General features: G+C 37.8%; 1 protein-coding gene and 1 pseudogene across 8 annotated transcripts in view; both read left to right on the top strand.

Moving 5' to 3' along the window:
• The window catches only part of SUPT3H (SPT3 homolog, SAGA and STAGA complex component), a 574,965-nt gene that overhangs the window by 189,726 nt on the left and 370,275 nt on the right, over positions 1-14,964 (top strand). The gene's annotated exons all lie outside the window — the stretch shown is intronic.
• LOC309866029 (aldehyde dehydrogenase, dimeric NADP-preferring pseudogene) lies at positions 1,162-2,596 on the top strand (annotated as a pseudogene). The gene has a single exon. The product of its transcript is annotated as an aldehyde dehydrogenase, dimeric NADP-preferring pseudogene (transcript).

Genomic DNA, 14,964 nt, shown 5'->3' with positions numbered 1-14,964 from the left:
TCCATCCATGCCGTCACAAATGGCAAGATTTCCTTTATTTTTGTGGCTGAATAGTACTCTTTATCTGTTCATCCATTGATGGACACTTACGTTGTTTCCACATCTTGGCTAGTGTAAATAATGCTACAGTTCATATAGGGGAGCATGTTTCTTTTCAAATTAGTGTTTTCATTTTCTTTGGGTAAATACCCAGAAGTGGAATAGCTGGATCATATGGTAGATCTATTTTTAATTTTTTTGAAGAACCTCCATACTGTTTTCCATAGTGACTGCACCAATTTACATTCCTACCAATGCTATAATAGAGTCCTACCCTTTTTTCCACATCGTCTCCAACATTTGGTACTTTTTGTCTTTTTGATACTAACCATCCTAACTGATGTGATCTGATATATCATTGTGATTTGATTGCATTTCCCTGGTAATTCATGATGTTGCACATCTTTACATGTACCTGTTGGCCATCTCTATGTCTTCTTTGGAAAAATATCTCTTTATTTTTTAAAAAGATTTATTTATTTAATTTAGACAAGAGAGAAAAAGAGAGCACAAACAGGAGAGGTGGAGGGAGAAGGAGAGAGAATCTCAAGCAGACCCCATGCTGAGTGTGGAGGCTCATGTGGGACTTGATCTCATAACCCTGATTCCAACCTGAGTCAAAACCGAGAGACACTTAACCAACTGCACCACATAGGTGCCCCCCAAAATGCCTCTTTAGATCCTTTACCCATATTTTTACTAGATTGCTTGGTTTTTTGCTCTTGAGTTGTTGGAGTTCTTTATATATTTTGGATATTAACTCCTTATCAAATATATGATTTGCAAGTATTTTCTCAATAGGTTTTTCATTAGGTTTCCTTTTTATTTTTTTGTTGACTTCCTTTGTTCTGCTGAAGCTTTTTAGTTTGATGTCGACCCAGTTGTTTATGCTTGCTTTTGTTGTCTTTGCAACATCAAAGTTGAGATTCAAAGCGCATACAGCTAGCCCTAGAGTAGGAACTTCTTGCCCTACATTGCTGTGCTCCCTACAGTCTTCATCTTCTGGTCACCTCTGTAGGAGAGTTGAATCAAGAAGGCAGATTGTCCCTTAAATGCTTCCCATCTCAGCGGTGGCTCATTCCAGAGTCTCAAGACGCTAGGAAAGGCTGTGTCAGAGGCACCATGAGCAAAATAAGCGAGGTCGAGCAGCGGGCCAGAGCCGCCTTCAACTTGGGCAAGACCCGCCCGCTGCAGTTCCGGATCCAGCAGCTGGAGGCACTGCGGCGCATGATCAAGGAGCACGAGAAGGACACCGTGGGCGCGCTGACCGCAGACCTCCACAAGAATGAATGGAATGCCTACTACGAGGAGATGGTTTATGTCCTAGAAGAGATCGAGTACATGATCAAGAAGCTCCCCGAGTGGGCTGCAGATGAGCCCGTGGAGAAGAGTCTCCAGACCCAGCAGGACGAGTGTTACATCCACTCGGAGCCCCTGGGTGTGGTCCTCGTCATCGGCACCTGGAACTACCCCTTCACCGTCACCATCCAGCCCATGGTGGGCGCCATTGCTGCAGGGAATGCAGTGGTCACCAAGCCCTCGGAGCTGAGTGAGAACATGGCGAACCTGCTGGCCACCATCGTCCCTCAGTACCTGGACAGGGACCTGTACCCGGTGATCACTGGGGGGCATTCCCGAGACCACAGAGGTGCTCAAGGAAAGATTTGACCATATTCTGTACACTGGGAACACCGCCGTGGGGAAGATCATCATGATGGCGGCGGCCAAGCACCTGACCCCTGTCACGCTGGAGCTGGGGGGGAAGAACCCCTGCTATGTAGACAAGGACTGTGACCTGGACATTGCCTGCAGACGCATCGCCTGGGGGAAATTCATGAACAGCGGCCAGACCTGTGTGGGCCCCGACTACATCCTCTGTGACCCCTCCATCCAGAACCAAATTGTGGAGAAGCTGAAAAAGTCCCTGAAAGAGTTCTATGGGGAGGACGCCAAGAAGTCCCGTGACTACGGAAGGATCATCAACTCCCGGCATTTCCACAGGGTGATGTGCTTGATGGAGGGCCAGAAAGTCGCCTATGGAGGCACGGGGGACGCGGCCACCCGATACATAGCCCCCACCATCCTCATAGATGTGGACCCCCAGTCTCCAGTGATGCAGGAGGAGATCTTTGGGCCGGTGATGCCCATCATGTGTGTGCGCAGCCTGGAGGAGGCTATCCAGTTCATCAACCAACGCGAGAAACCCCTGGCACTCTACGTGTTCTCTCTAAAGGACAAAGTGGTTAAGAAGGTGATTGCAGAGACATCAGGTGGTGGGGTGACGGCCAATGACGTCATCGTCCACATCTCTGTGCACTCCCTGCCTTACGGAGGTGTGGGGAACAGTGGCATGGGGTCCTACCATGGCAAGAAGAGCTTTGAGACCTTCTCCCACCACCGCTCCTGCCTGGTGAGGCCTCTACTGAATGATGAGTCCCTCAAAGCCAGGTACCTCCCGAGCATGGCCAAGATGACCCGTCACTAAAGTGGACCTGGCTTCCCCATGCTACACCGCTGCCCCTCTGTCCAGCCCTAGGAGGATTGCTCCTGGAGCCCCCCCACTCCTCTGTGATCAGTGCATGTCCCCATTTCCTTCTGGGCCCCGGGCTTCCCTTCCCTAGGTCCCTGCCCCTTTGCTGGACATAGAGAGACCAATAAAAGTTCACCAGCCAGAAAAAAAAAAAAAAAAAAAAAAAAGGCAGATTGTCACCCTGTTATACCTTAGCTGAGAATTCATGTATCTCCAGCTCTTATTTTTTGCCCCTCTGCACACATTTATGAATAATTACGAAAATACTGCAAATATTGCCTTTGGTATTACAAATAAATTTTAATGAGTAGATAAATTCAGAAATACGAAAATCATGAATTATGAGGATCAACTCTATTTACTTTTCCAATCTCCCTAGTAGTTAGAGGTAGGTAGGTAATTGCCTTCTAGCTAATGAAAAGTAAGTAGAAGTGTGCTATAGGGCTTTGCTTATCTTGATAAGAGTCACAAAGTGACTGGTGCTACATCACCCTTTTCTTTGATTTGAATGTTGATCTGATTGAGAAAATGTGGCAGTTATCCTCTGACTCCTAGGTAACAAGCATAAGGATGAAAAATAGCACTGTGAAGGCCAAAAGATCATGTTCCTTGGTTGTGGCTGATTAGCAGCTAAACCCATCCTAACGGCTGCCTATCTACAGTCCTTTTAAGTGAGAAAAATTACCCTGCACATATTTAAGCCACTGTTAGTTAAGCTTTTTGTTACTGCATTTGAACCAAATGCAGTCTTAATTGATAGCCAATAATTTAGTTTTTTCGTTTTTATATTCAGTAGGGCTTTTTTTTTTTTTTTGAAACATAGGAACTTAACATAGTTACTGGTGGTTGATAATGCTTATCGCTTTATCTATGTGACATTTATGTACTATATTAGATAAAAGTTTATTTTAAATGGCTCTATTCATGGCTAGGTTTAGGTAACACATGCTAAGTAAGGTGCGGTATTTTAGTGCATGTTCTTTGACAATTACCAACAACAAAGCAATAAGGAGTGAAATAAATTGTACTAACTTGAGCTTTGGCTTTGGTGACATTATTACTTTGAATCACTAGTAATGCAACACAGAGCTTATTGTTTTCACTTACGTCCGTAGTTCACCCAGAAGGATTGGAAATACAGGCGCTAGTGCTCAGAAGTTCTGTGTTGATCATTATCTGTAAGATATATAATCACCTCATCTCTCCCACTTCTCTTCCAGCATAATTCTGTAATTTCATAGGTCAGCGAAAAACCTTGAGCATCACTAGTCCTATAGTCTACTTTCAGTTAAGTATCAAAATAAGAGGGGCGCCTGGGTGGCTCAGTGGGTTAAGGCCTCTGCCTTCAGCTTGGGTTGTGATCTCAGGGCCCTGGGATCAAGACCCGTATCGGGCTCTCTGCTCAGTGGCGAGCCTGCTTTCTCCTCTCTCCCTCTCTGCCTGCCTCTCTGCCTACTTGTGATCTGTCTGTCAAATAAATTAAAAAAAAAAGTATCAAAATAAGAGTGGAATTTTCAGTTTACAACCTAAAGATCTTGAATGAAGATAGTCTTTTGAAAACTCCCTACCCTTTTACTGCCTAGGTTGTCAGGTTAATCTTACAGTTAAGGGAAATCTCCTCTTCTGCCCACAGTTTCCTCTTATTTGATCATGATAAGCAGATCATTATTCTTGTAATAAAAATAATTCATATATCATTTACTGCTATGAACAAGTCTCCTGATTCTCAGAGAATGAGCATCCAGGGACTGGGCTTGGGCTTGCTAGATTTATCCTTTGAACTGCCTGGGCAACTCCTCATGTAGATCCTCATGTAGTTTGTGAACACCTTCAGGTTGGGAACCGTATCTTACTGATCTTTATATCCACAGCCTCCAGCACAGGGCTTTATAATAGGTAGTTCTTTTCCCACTTGCTTTGTTGAATTGTCTTTTATTTAGATAAAATGTTTCATTTAAAAAATGGGTCTCATTAAATTACAGGCAAGTCACATAATATAGAGTTATTTTGGTGGATTACGTGATCATTTCTAAGTCTGTAGAACAAAGATCCTGCCTATTTTTGTATTGTTGAGAAAAGTAACGTATCTATCCCCTTTAAAAGCAAACTGTACCATTCCCTTCGTAGTTTCATGTTTTTAACACATTCTGAAGAGTTACATGCAGTCTGGTTATACTTGAAACTAATAATATAATATTGTGTGTAAACTATACTTGAATTAAAAAAAACAGAAATAAATAAGCAAACAAATAAATAAATCAGATAGAAATAAAACTATCTGACAGACAAAAGAAACAAAAGACATAATTTTTAACCTCCCTAGTCTTACAGTCTTACTGAGTAATAAAGGCATTTGAATTAAATTGTTCAAAAACACTGCTAGAATAAAGTAACATAAAATAAAGTGTTTACTTGTGTGATGCTGGAAAGAAAGAAAAAACCGAGTTTGATAGTGTAGTAAGTCTTTATTGATTGCCAACTGTAATCAAGGTACCAAGACAGGCTTTGTGTGTGTTGAGGGTTAGTAGCTTTTGGGCGGAGAGGGAACCAGCCGCAATTCTAGCCTTCATGGAGCTCAGTGGTACTTCCAAATGCGCTTTAAAAAATTGTGGCTTGGTTCACCTGTATTTCATTGTAGAGAATGGAAAACGTAATAAGAGTTCAGACAGTGGAGGAGAGATTTCTCTGGTGTCTGTCCTTTTAGAGACTTTTGTTCTTAAAAAATATTGCCTTGCATAGAGGTCCGGGCTCCTGAAGTAGGAAGAGTCAACCCAGAATTTAAAACATGGCTGTGAACTAGAGTTCCTATTTTCTGTGGCCCAAGAGTGGCTTTTATAGCCAGCTCCAGGTAATGCTTCCTTCTGGTCACTATCATTTGTCAGTTAAACATTACCCTATTTCAGAGACAGGAAAATTTGTGGATTGGTTTAAAGATTTCATAGAAGGAGCTTCTGTCAAGACCTAGAATAGACCTTTTGGGTATCCAGATTTTTCTCTGTATAACAGAGGCGTTATTCTCTTACAAATTATACTTCCTTTGCTTCTATGAGTAGTTTTACTATATTCATTAATTTTTTTTATTGTACTTTTCTTATTCTACTCTTCTCATTTAAACATACAAATTTTATAGATTTTTTTTTGGTTTCAATTCAGTATTCATTTCAGGCAGTTAGGAAACTCACCATAATTCACTTACATATAAAAAATGTTTTTACCAGCTAAAACAATATTTTTAGTTTCAGATTTTGCTATGCTTGCAGAATCTATGTGTGTTGTGATTCATTTTTATGGAAAATCTTTACATCTCTAGACTGTAGACATAGTACTTATACTTTGGTCATCTAATTTTAGACTAATTTTCAAGAAAACATTTGGTCATGCATTTAAAATGTTTTCTCTTCTACTCCGAAGCCCTACTGTTTTGCTACTCCTTTGAGTACTTGTCATAGACCTATCTTTTTGTAAAGTTCCTTTTAACATTCCAGAAACTTTTAACTACTCTGTTTGGAGACGGGCCTCATTCTAACAGTTTTTCAAAATAAATGATATAGTGGGGGACCTGGGTGGCTCAGTGGGTTAAAGCCTCTGCCTTCAGCTCAGGTCATGATCCCAGGGTCCTGGGATCGAGCCCCTCATCGGGCTCTCTGCTCAGTAGGGAGGCTGCTTCCTCCTCTCTCTGTGCTTGCGTCTCTGCTTACTTGTGATCTCTGTCTGTCAAATAAATAAATAAAATCTCTTTATAAATAAATAAATGAATAAATGAATAAATGAATGATATAGTGAGTTTGTATCTTGATTGTAAAGAACATAGATGACTTATATCTCATGTAAATGGCTGTTTAAGAAAAGACATTGTTGATATGTTGATGATCTTGGTTTTAACCATTTGAGAAGTAAATGGTAGGCTTTATGATAGCCCTTAGATACCTACATTTCAAATGATATTTTCTAGTTCTCTTTCATTTCTCTGGTGATTACAACATAAGCTAATCATTTGGACTCGACATTATTTTATAACATAGAATTAATTTTTAAGACGTTGGACAAACCATCTTGGTGGTGGTGATGGTGGAATGTGTGTGGGATGTGTGTTTGTGTGTGTGTATGTGTGTGTTTGTGTTTAAACTATGGCTTCTAATTTCTGCTTTCCAGAAAGAATCTGAGACTAATAATTGTCTTTTGAAAATTGCTGACATAACTGAACTGATTATTTTTATTAGTATTTTACTCTTATATTTCTGAAACAACAGAACATGAAATAATTCAAGTGCAAGACTAATGAACAAAACAAATAATAGCAACTAAGTAAATATGAATTTTACTGTTAATAGCTAAACAAATAAAAGAATTAAAATACTTTAAAAATTATCAAAATCTGGGGCACCTGGGTGGCTCAGTCAGTTGAGTGACTCTTGATTTTGGCTCAGGTTGTGATCTCTGGGTCATGGGATCGGGCCCCACTTGGGCTCCATGCTCAGTGTGAAGTCAGCTTGGAATTCTCTTTCCTTCTGCAACCCCCTGCCCCCATTCATGCACGCATGCACTCTCTCTCGCTCTAAAATAAGTAATATCTTTTTAAAAAATGAAAAAATACAAATTCTAAAATTTATGATAGAGTTGTGTAGAAACTAAAAATTTATAGTCTATTTAAAATGGAGTAGTGTTGACTGTTCAGAAACTAGGTAGATAAATTGTGGGTTATGGTTAAATCTGCATGTTTCTAGCTAGTCTCCCTGACACTCCTTTCTGAAGAAAGTTAGGTGAGGCTAATGATGCCAGCCAATTTAGTAATGGTGACCTCTAGCACAGGGCTTTATGAGAGGTCTGTTCCTTACCAGTTGGATTTGATCCCCTTTGATCATCTTGTTTCTTTGATCTTCTAACTGCTTTCCCAGTGAGAGAGCCCCACTTACTAGTAGGGGCCATCTGCCTCAGGGTACCCAGTAGTGGTAGGGTATGTATTGATGTTTTCTCATTATCTACATATTTTTGATGCCAGGACCTGTACAATGTGTTTATATCAAGATAAGACCTTCGTCTCTGCATCTTCATAGCATAAAACGTGTAAGTCAATACAGGGGAAATTAGGAATATTTTTGGAAGCCATTCCTATACCACGACAGCTAGCAATAACCATACAAGGAAGTGACTGTTACCAACTAAATGTGTCACATGCGCCCCAAACAAGATGTATCTCCAGCTCTTCCTTCCCTGAGCAGGGTTCTTCAGAGTTATTTGGGCAGTAACTCCAAAGTTACTGAATAAGAGGGAACTATGATAGAAGAAAATCCATATGGAGGGAAGACAGCTTTCTTAACTGACTAATGAAGATGCTTTATTTTTGTTGATTTTTTAAATAGAACCATATGACCCTGTATCTTAGACCTCTCCAGGGCCAGGGCAAGATCTGATACAAGTGAGGAGACCTGAAGCTTAACTTCATTAACTTCATGGTAAATCCACTTGTGTATCTGTTCAGTGTGTATGTTGTTTAAAATGAACTTGGAAGTTACTACAGGATCGAGAAAATACAATACAAATAGACAAAACAATATGGGTCTATCAATATAGCGTTGTAAAATAGTAGGAGCTGCTTCCCACTATAGATAGATAAATAGATAGAGAGTTAAGTGTAGTTTGCTGGATAAGCTATATGTAAAAGCTGTGAATTGATTTTTAATTTAAATCAAATATTTTGTGTCTAATCTTTCCTTAGCCTTATTATGGGTTCTGTGGGGATTACAAATGTAATTCTTTAGATAGTTTATAAGTATTAGGATAATATATGGAATAAGAGTGATTTACAACATTATGATAATTATATCTAATAACTTTGTGGATGGTGTATAAGAATCTTGCTATCTTCACAACAACTCTGAATTACCCAGAGAGAAGTCTCTTTATAACAACAGAAACACAATCAGCAAGTATATCTTATAGCTGGGACCAGGATCCAGGTCATTTACCTCTTTATCTTTTTATCCTTAAGTTTTTAAAAATCATTTCCTTCTTTTATAAATAATGAACACTTTCTGTAGTTTCACAAACTATATTTAGACTGTATTAGTTTTGTAGGCTGGCAACAAAGTGCCACAAAACCCCAGTAGCTTAAAACAAATGTACTATATTGTCTCACAGTTCTGGAGGCTAGAAGTTCTAAATCAAGGTGTCAGCAGGCTTGGTTCCTTCCGAGGGCTCTGAGGAGGATTCTCTTCCCTTTTCCCCTCATAACTTGTGGTAGTTACTGGCAGCCTTTGGGATTAGTGAGTTTAGATGGATCCTATCACATCTGCTTCCATCTTTACGTGGCATTCTCCCTGTATCTTTGTGTCCTAATCTTTTTATTAGGATTCTGGTTACATCGGATTTGGGGTTCACCCTACTGCAATATGGCCTCATCTTAACTAATTACATCTACAGGGACCTTGTTTGCAGATAAGATTACGTTCTGAGTTAGTGGGGTTTAGGACTTCATATCTTTTTTGGGGGGAGACACATAGTTCCATTCATAACATATACTTAGGCAAATTATTATTGTTTGGTAAATCTCATTTTTCTCTTTGAAATTCTGTCAATAGAGAGTTTAAAGGAAAACGGTTCCTAATTTGGCCACAGAAACCACATTATTTTAAGCGAGCCATTTAACCTCTTACAATAAAGAAAAGATAACCACATCTTGTCTAATTTATAGTGTGCCTTCAAGGATTGAGTAAAGTGATACTTTAAAAATGCTACTGCTTTTTTTTTTTTCTGGTGAAACATTAATTTCAGATAATTGCATTTTCATTGAAAATTATTGACATTGATATACCATTTACATATTAATGTTCTCTCATCAGATCAGTAGAGGTCAATATAAGTGGTGGTGTCTGTTAAATTTTATACACATGTATCTCGTTTAACTAGATTATCAGAATCCCACATCCTTTTTCACTAGTAAGGTAAAACTTGTGGTATTAAAAAGTCCTAGGATTAACTCTCAGGTTTTTTAACTACAAATATTATAAATTACCCTTCAAGTTAGTTATTCAAAAAATCTTCATGATAAAATCTGAAAGAACAGTTTTTTATTATTATAAGATATATGTATTTTAAGAAAAGGCCTATGTACTTTTCTATGTGACAGGTTTTTTTTTCTCATACTTGTCTGTAATTACTGTCATGGAATTTTGGAGCATTAAAAAAATTTGTTTCTTATTGTGCTCATGAAGTTGTTCACATTTTCTCTAGATTGAGAGATGAATAGTGCAAAGCTGGCATTGATTTAAACATTTTTAGAAGGAAAGATCCCAGAAACTTCTGAAATCATATTTAATTATGTAAATAGCAAACAGAACAGGGAAAGAAAAAGGATGAAAGCATTTGAAATTTATGTCAGTCAGTCTCTGTGCCTTTAAATGTGGCAGCAAAGGTTATCTGAAGAAATGTTTACATTGAACCTTGTGACCATTCTACAACTCAGGAAGGATGCAACAGTTTTGTTAGTTAAAAAACACTATACAAATGTTGAGGATCTCTGCATGACATTAGGGGATTGAAATAATTTTGTCATCCTGTGATAAGAACAAGGCCAGGTGGCTCCATTCTGTGGCTTAGGATGTGGGTTCCTTTGGTTTTGCTAGTCTCGAGGCTGAGGGAAACAAGTTATGTATGCAAAATGAGCTTTTTTTTTTTTTTTTTAAGGGGCATGTAGCGTGATAGCATCATTATTGGCCACAGAATGTGTTCTGTTGGGCATTTTGCGACTTTTTTTGTTTGTTTGTTTTTGTTTTTGTTTTTTTTTCCTAGAATGTATGTGGGTTATGCTAAGCAATTACAAATACATTGCTTACTGTAAGATCGAAATGCGGTGTTTGGCGTCAGTTTTACAGTATTTGACGATCAGACGATTATTTGTTATAATGTATATTTCAAAAATAAAAATTGACAATTGCTGGGAAGAATGCCCTATGAATGTATAAAGGAACTTTTTCCTTCCTCAGCAGAATGCCTTACACTAGCATCTAGCACCTTTGCCCTAATCCATGGGGTTCATGTCCTTAACACAGTCACCCTTAAATCTCAGTCTTACCCCTTAGTCTTTTGATTTTTTTCCTTCCTTTGCTTTTATTCATTAAAAAAACAACGTTCTCATTCACTTAAGAAATTCTTAACTTACATGAGAATTCATGAACTTACAGTTCAACCTATATATCATAGGAAATTCCAACTTAGTCAAGATTCTTATCACCCCAGTAAGTTTAGTTTCCACTTGTTTCACACTTATTTTAATGTGCCATCCTTCCCAGACCTGTCTTCCTTTTTTCTAAGATGGTCAAGATTACACGCCCAAAACTACAGATCAGAAACTGCCTCCTTCATGGAAGTCATATATTCAGCATCCTTGTACAGGTATTTTGGCACAAGTTATCCTTAATCCTGATGACAGTTTTGTAAACTTTCTTTTTTATTTTTCCATTGTTTTGTCATTCCCTCATTGGTCATCCTCCAGTCTTTTTTTAATACTAGCTTCACACATATAGTAAGGGGAGTTTGTGCAATATAGGCTGTCAAGTAGTCACATAATTAAGATGGGATTTTGCTTGTAGTGAAAAGGTTGTCTTCCCAGTGCTCCTCACTTTGGGTGTCAGTTGTCTGTTTGCAAATGGCAAGGTGGGATGTGCCCAAATGCAGGAGAAAATGAACTTCAAAATCATTTTTACTGTGAGCTCATTATAATCTTTGTGTAGGCAGAGACCATGTTTACTTTGTTTCTAACCATTCCAGAATCATAACTCCATATAATGGATGTGAGGTAAATAATCTTTGAATGAATGAATGAATCAGATATAAAGCTACCTGTCATTTGTAACCAAGAAGGCAACATACAAGGTATTAGCCTTTAGGATTCTTATGCATCTGAAATTAGGAAGGAAGCTGCTTCCTCAGGTTAGACTCCGTCTCTCTCAGAATTTTATAGGCTGTAATTCTTTCTGTTTCCGCTTGTGTCTTTACATGGTTTACATCCCAGAAAGAATAGATTGTCAACAATATTATTATTCTGATGTAAATATAGCTATTCCAGTGATGCAAGCATTGATGATTAAGAATTTTAAAAACACTTTAGGATTTTTGCTTTTAGACATGCTATTAAATTACTAAACATATGTGTTTTATGTTTAGTAATTTAACACCTTTTGGAACAAATTATTGTGAAAAACACAGCACTTCTCTCAACTTTAAGACATTTAATGGTAAACTTCAGCAACGCCTTTACTTAAAAAATAAATTGAGATAAAGTTCCTAAGGCCATATGTGCCCAAAATCATTAGAAGAAAAGGTTTATCTTTTTTTTTTAAAGATTTTATTTATTTGAGATAGAGAGTGATTACAAGCAAGGGGAGCAGCGGGGGCAGAGGGAGATGCAGACTCCCTACTGAGCAGGTAGCCTGATGCGAGACTCCATCTCAAGTCCCTGGAATCATGACCTGAGCCAAAGGTAGACACTTAACTGACTAAGCCACATAGGTGCCCCAAAAGAAAAGGTTTGTTTAAGTGAAAACATTAGATGTGTGTCTAAAAGCTGATCTTGGGACGCCTGGGTGGCTCAGTTTGTTAAGCCGCTGCCTTCCACTCAGGTCATGATCCCAAGGTCCTGGCATTGAGTCCCACATTGGGCTCCTTGCTCGGCAGGGAGCCTGCTTCTCTCACTGCCTCTGCCTGCCTCTCTGCCTGCTTGTGTGTACTCTCTCTCTCTATCTCTGGCAAATTAAAAAAAAAAAAAAATCTTTAAAAACTGATCTTGCCACGGCAAAATTATTTGCTTTATACTGATCACATTTGTGATTATTTGAAACAAGTTTTTTCTTTTAAAATCATGTATAGCTCAATTAAATTTAAGTGAGTTCTTGATAAAGCTAGTAAACATAATCTGTAATCTTTTGTATTTCCTTCTCCATTACTCCTGTATTTATACATAATGTCTGCCCTAATTTGATTTCTCTGTATGGTTTGCACTTTGTTTTGTGTTTGGGTAGAGAGGCATATCACATAGAAATTTCCCATGTAATTTATTATGACCAGAAAAACTGGCTGTGAGGTTAATTGATTTAAGTTTATTTAAAACTAATTTCTTAGAACTAGAAGAGGGTTGGATAACACATGAGGTATCATTTTCAAACATGTTACAAATGAAGTGATCCTTTTTACAGAACAAGTGCCAGGACATAATTGACAAGTATAAAAGTACATAGAGAAAGTAGGATATCTTGTCACTAGAATATATATTACCATGGTGAATTTGTCTCCAGCAACAAAAATTAAAACCTCACATTTAATTTTTCTATAAATAAGGAAACAAAAATTACTTCTCATCCCAGAAAATGGCTTTGTTCAAGAAGTAGGATTTGTTTTGTGAACTGAATTTCATCTTCACTATTAACTGAAGACCATCAACTCCCACAGTCATATTTGAACTTCCATTCTCTTGCCTTATTGTAGAGTAGCACTTTGACTAGAACGGACATTTTCCTTTTTGGAGTTTCCTAGAGACAGTCATAGTAAATGGGAGGGATTTTGAAGTCCTAGAGGAATAAACGGTGAAGATTTCAGGATCTTTCTTCTTTGTAGACCCACCCTTTTTTTCCCCCCCACCCCCATGCCTAAAATAGATCAATTTAAGTTTTACTTAATGGGCTTTCATATAAGATTTTAAGGACAAAATTCCAGCTGCTTAAACAAAGAAAAGAACACAGTGTTAAATCACTTCTCTGGATCATCTTTGAAGTCTCTTTTTTCTCCTTCTTCACTGATTCTCAAAAAGTCAGTTTTCCTGAGATGATTCTAAATTTGAAGACGTCTAAGTGAAATTTTCTAGAAATTTAAATTATATGACAGATACACTCATCCATATTTTGTCAACAGAGAACAAATAGATGAACTATATAAAGGATTTTTATGTTTATAAGTAATTGTATGAGTACATTTTGTATGCTAGAGGGTGATTCATGGAAATAATGGTTAGACAGGGTGGGGTTGTAGAAAAATCCCCATCTTACATTAGTAAGAAATAAACTAAACCTAATGGGGTGAGTGAACTTTTAAAATCTATTTTAATTATGGAATTATTGACTTGGCAACTCTAACAATATAGTACTTTGTGAATGTTGAGCAGTAACTTTAGACCTGTCTTTAGTGACACAAATATGCACAGTCATTTTCCATTTAATATTTAATAATATAGTTTCTATGTAGGTTTAGTCACCAGTTTTTTTTTTCATTGTCTCATTATCCATTTTACTTTACTATTGAAAGTTATTTAATGAACATGAGAAATATGGCCTAATGTCTGTTGTCTTTACTAATTGACTAATTCCTATTTTTTCATTGATGTTTCTGTTAAGAACTAGTGGCTACTGGGAGAGCAATAGTGAACAAGAGGAAATTTCTGTCTTCATGGAGCTTACATTCTAATGGCAGAGGCAGACAGTAAACAAACAGATACACAATATGTCTGATAGTGTTAAGTCCTAGGATGAAAAGTAAAGTAAATTTAGGGGATACAATATGATGGAAGCTGACATTTTCAGTATGGTGGCCAAAGAAAGCCAATGTGACAGGTGATGTTTGGGCAGAGATTTGAGTGAAATTATGTCAGTGTCTGGGAGAGAATTTCCCATCTGAGGGAACAGGGAATGTTAAAACCTTTAGTTTGGAAGTATTAGGTGTGTTCAAGGAAGAGTGCAAAAGCTGTTTGGTAAGGGTAGTAGATAAGGGCAGAGAAGTGAGACCTTTCAGGCTATGGTCAAAAGTTAGGTTTTTATTTGAATATATGTATATGTTTTAATTAGGGACTTTGATTAAAGGAGGGACATGATTAGATTTGAACGGCTTACTGTAGCTGCCATATAGAGAAAGGACATTCCATGAGACAAAGGTGTAAGATTTAAGCAGAAAGATCAGCTTGGAGGCTACTGTCATAGCATGCTAGAGACGATGGCAATTTAGGGCAGTGGCAGTTGGAGAGGTACAAAGTGATCAAATTGTAGAAATATTTTGAAGGTAGTTAGCAAGATTTTCTAATAGATCAGACTTGGAATATAAGAAAAGGAAAGAAGTCAGAGTTGATTCTAAGGCCTTTGGGTTGAAGAATTGGGTGAATGAATATATATAGCCGTACAAATTATGTAAAAGAGAACTGGAAGTTTAAGATGTTCAGAAAATACATTGTGTGCAAACAGTTTGAAATGAGTACATACATGAAAGTGGGAGACCCTGTAACTTATTGGCTCTGAAATGAGCAAACTCATGTATCACTCCACAACTGAGCTCTGCTATTAATTTAAGCATTTGTTGCTAAAAAATCACCATGCTATGCAAAAATACACAATGAAAACCATAGGGCTTATGGGAAAATG

The sequence above is a fragment of the Mustela nivalis genome (assembly GCF_964662115.1).
Source record: "Mustela nivalis genome assembly, chromosome: 5".
Lineage (NCBI taxonomy): Eukaryota > Metazoa > Chordata > Mammalia > Carnivora > Mustelidae > Mustela > Mustela nivalis.
This window is presented reverse-complemented; position numbering and strand designations above follow the sequence as displayed.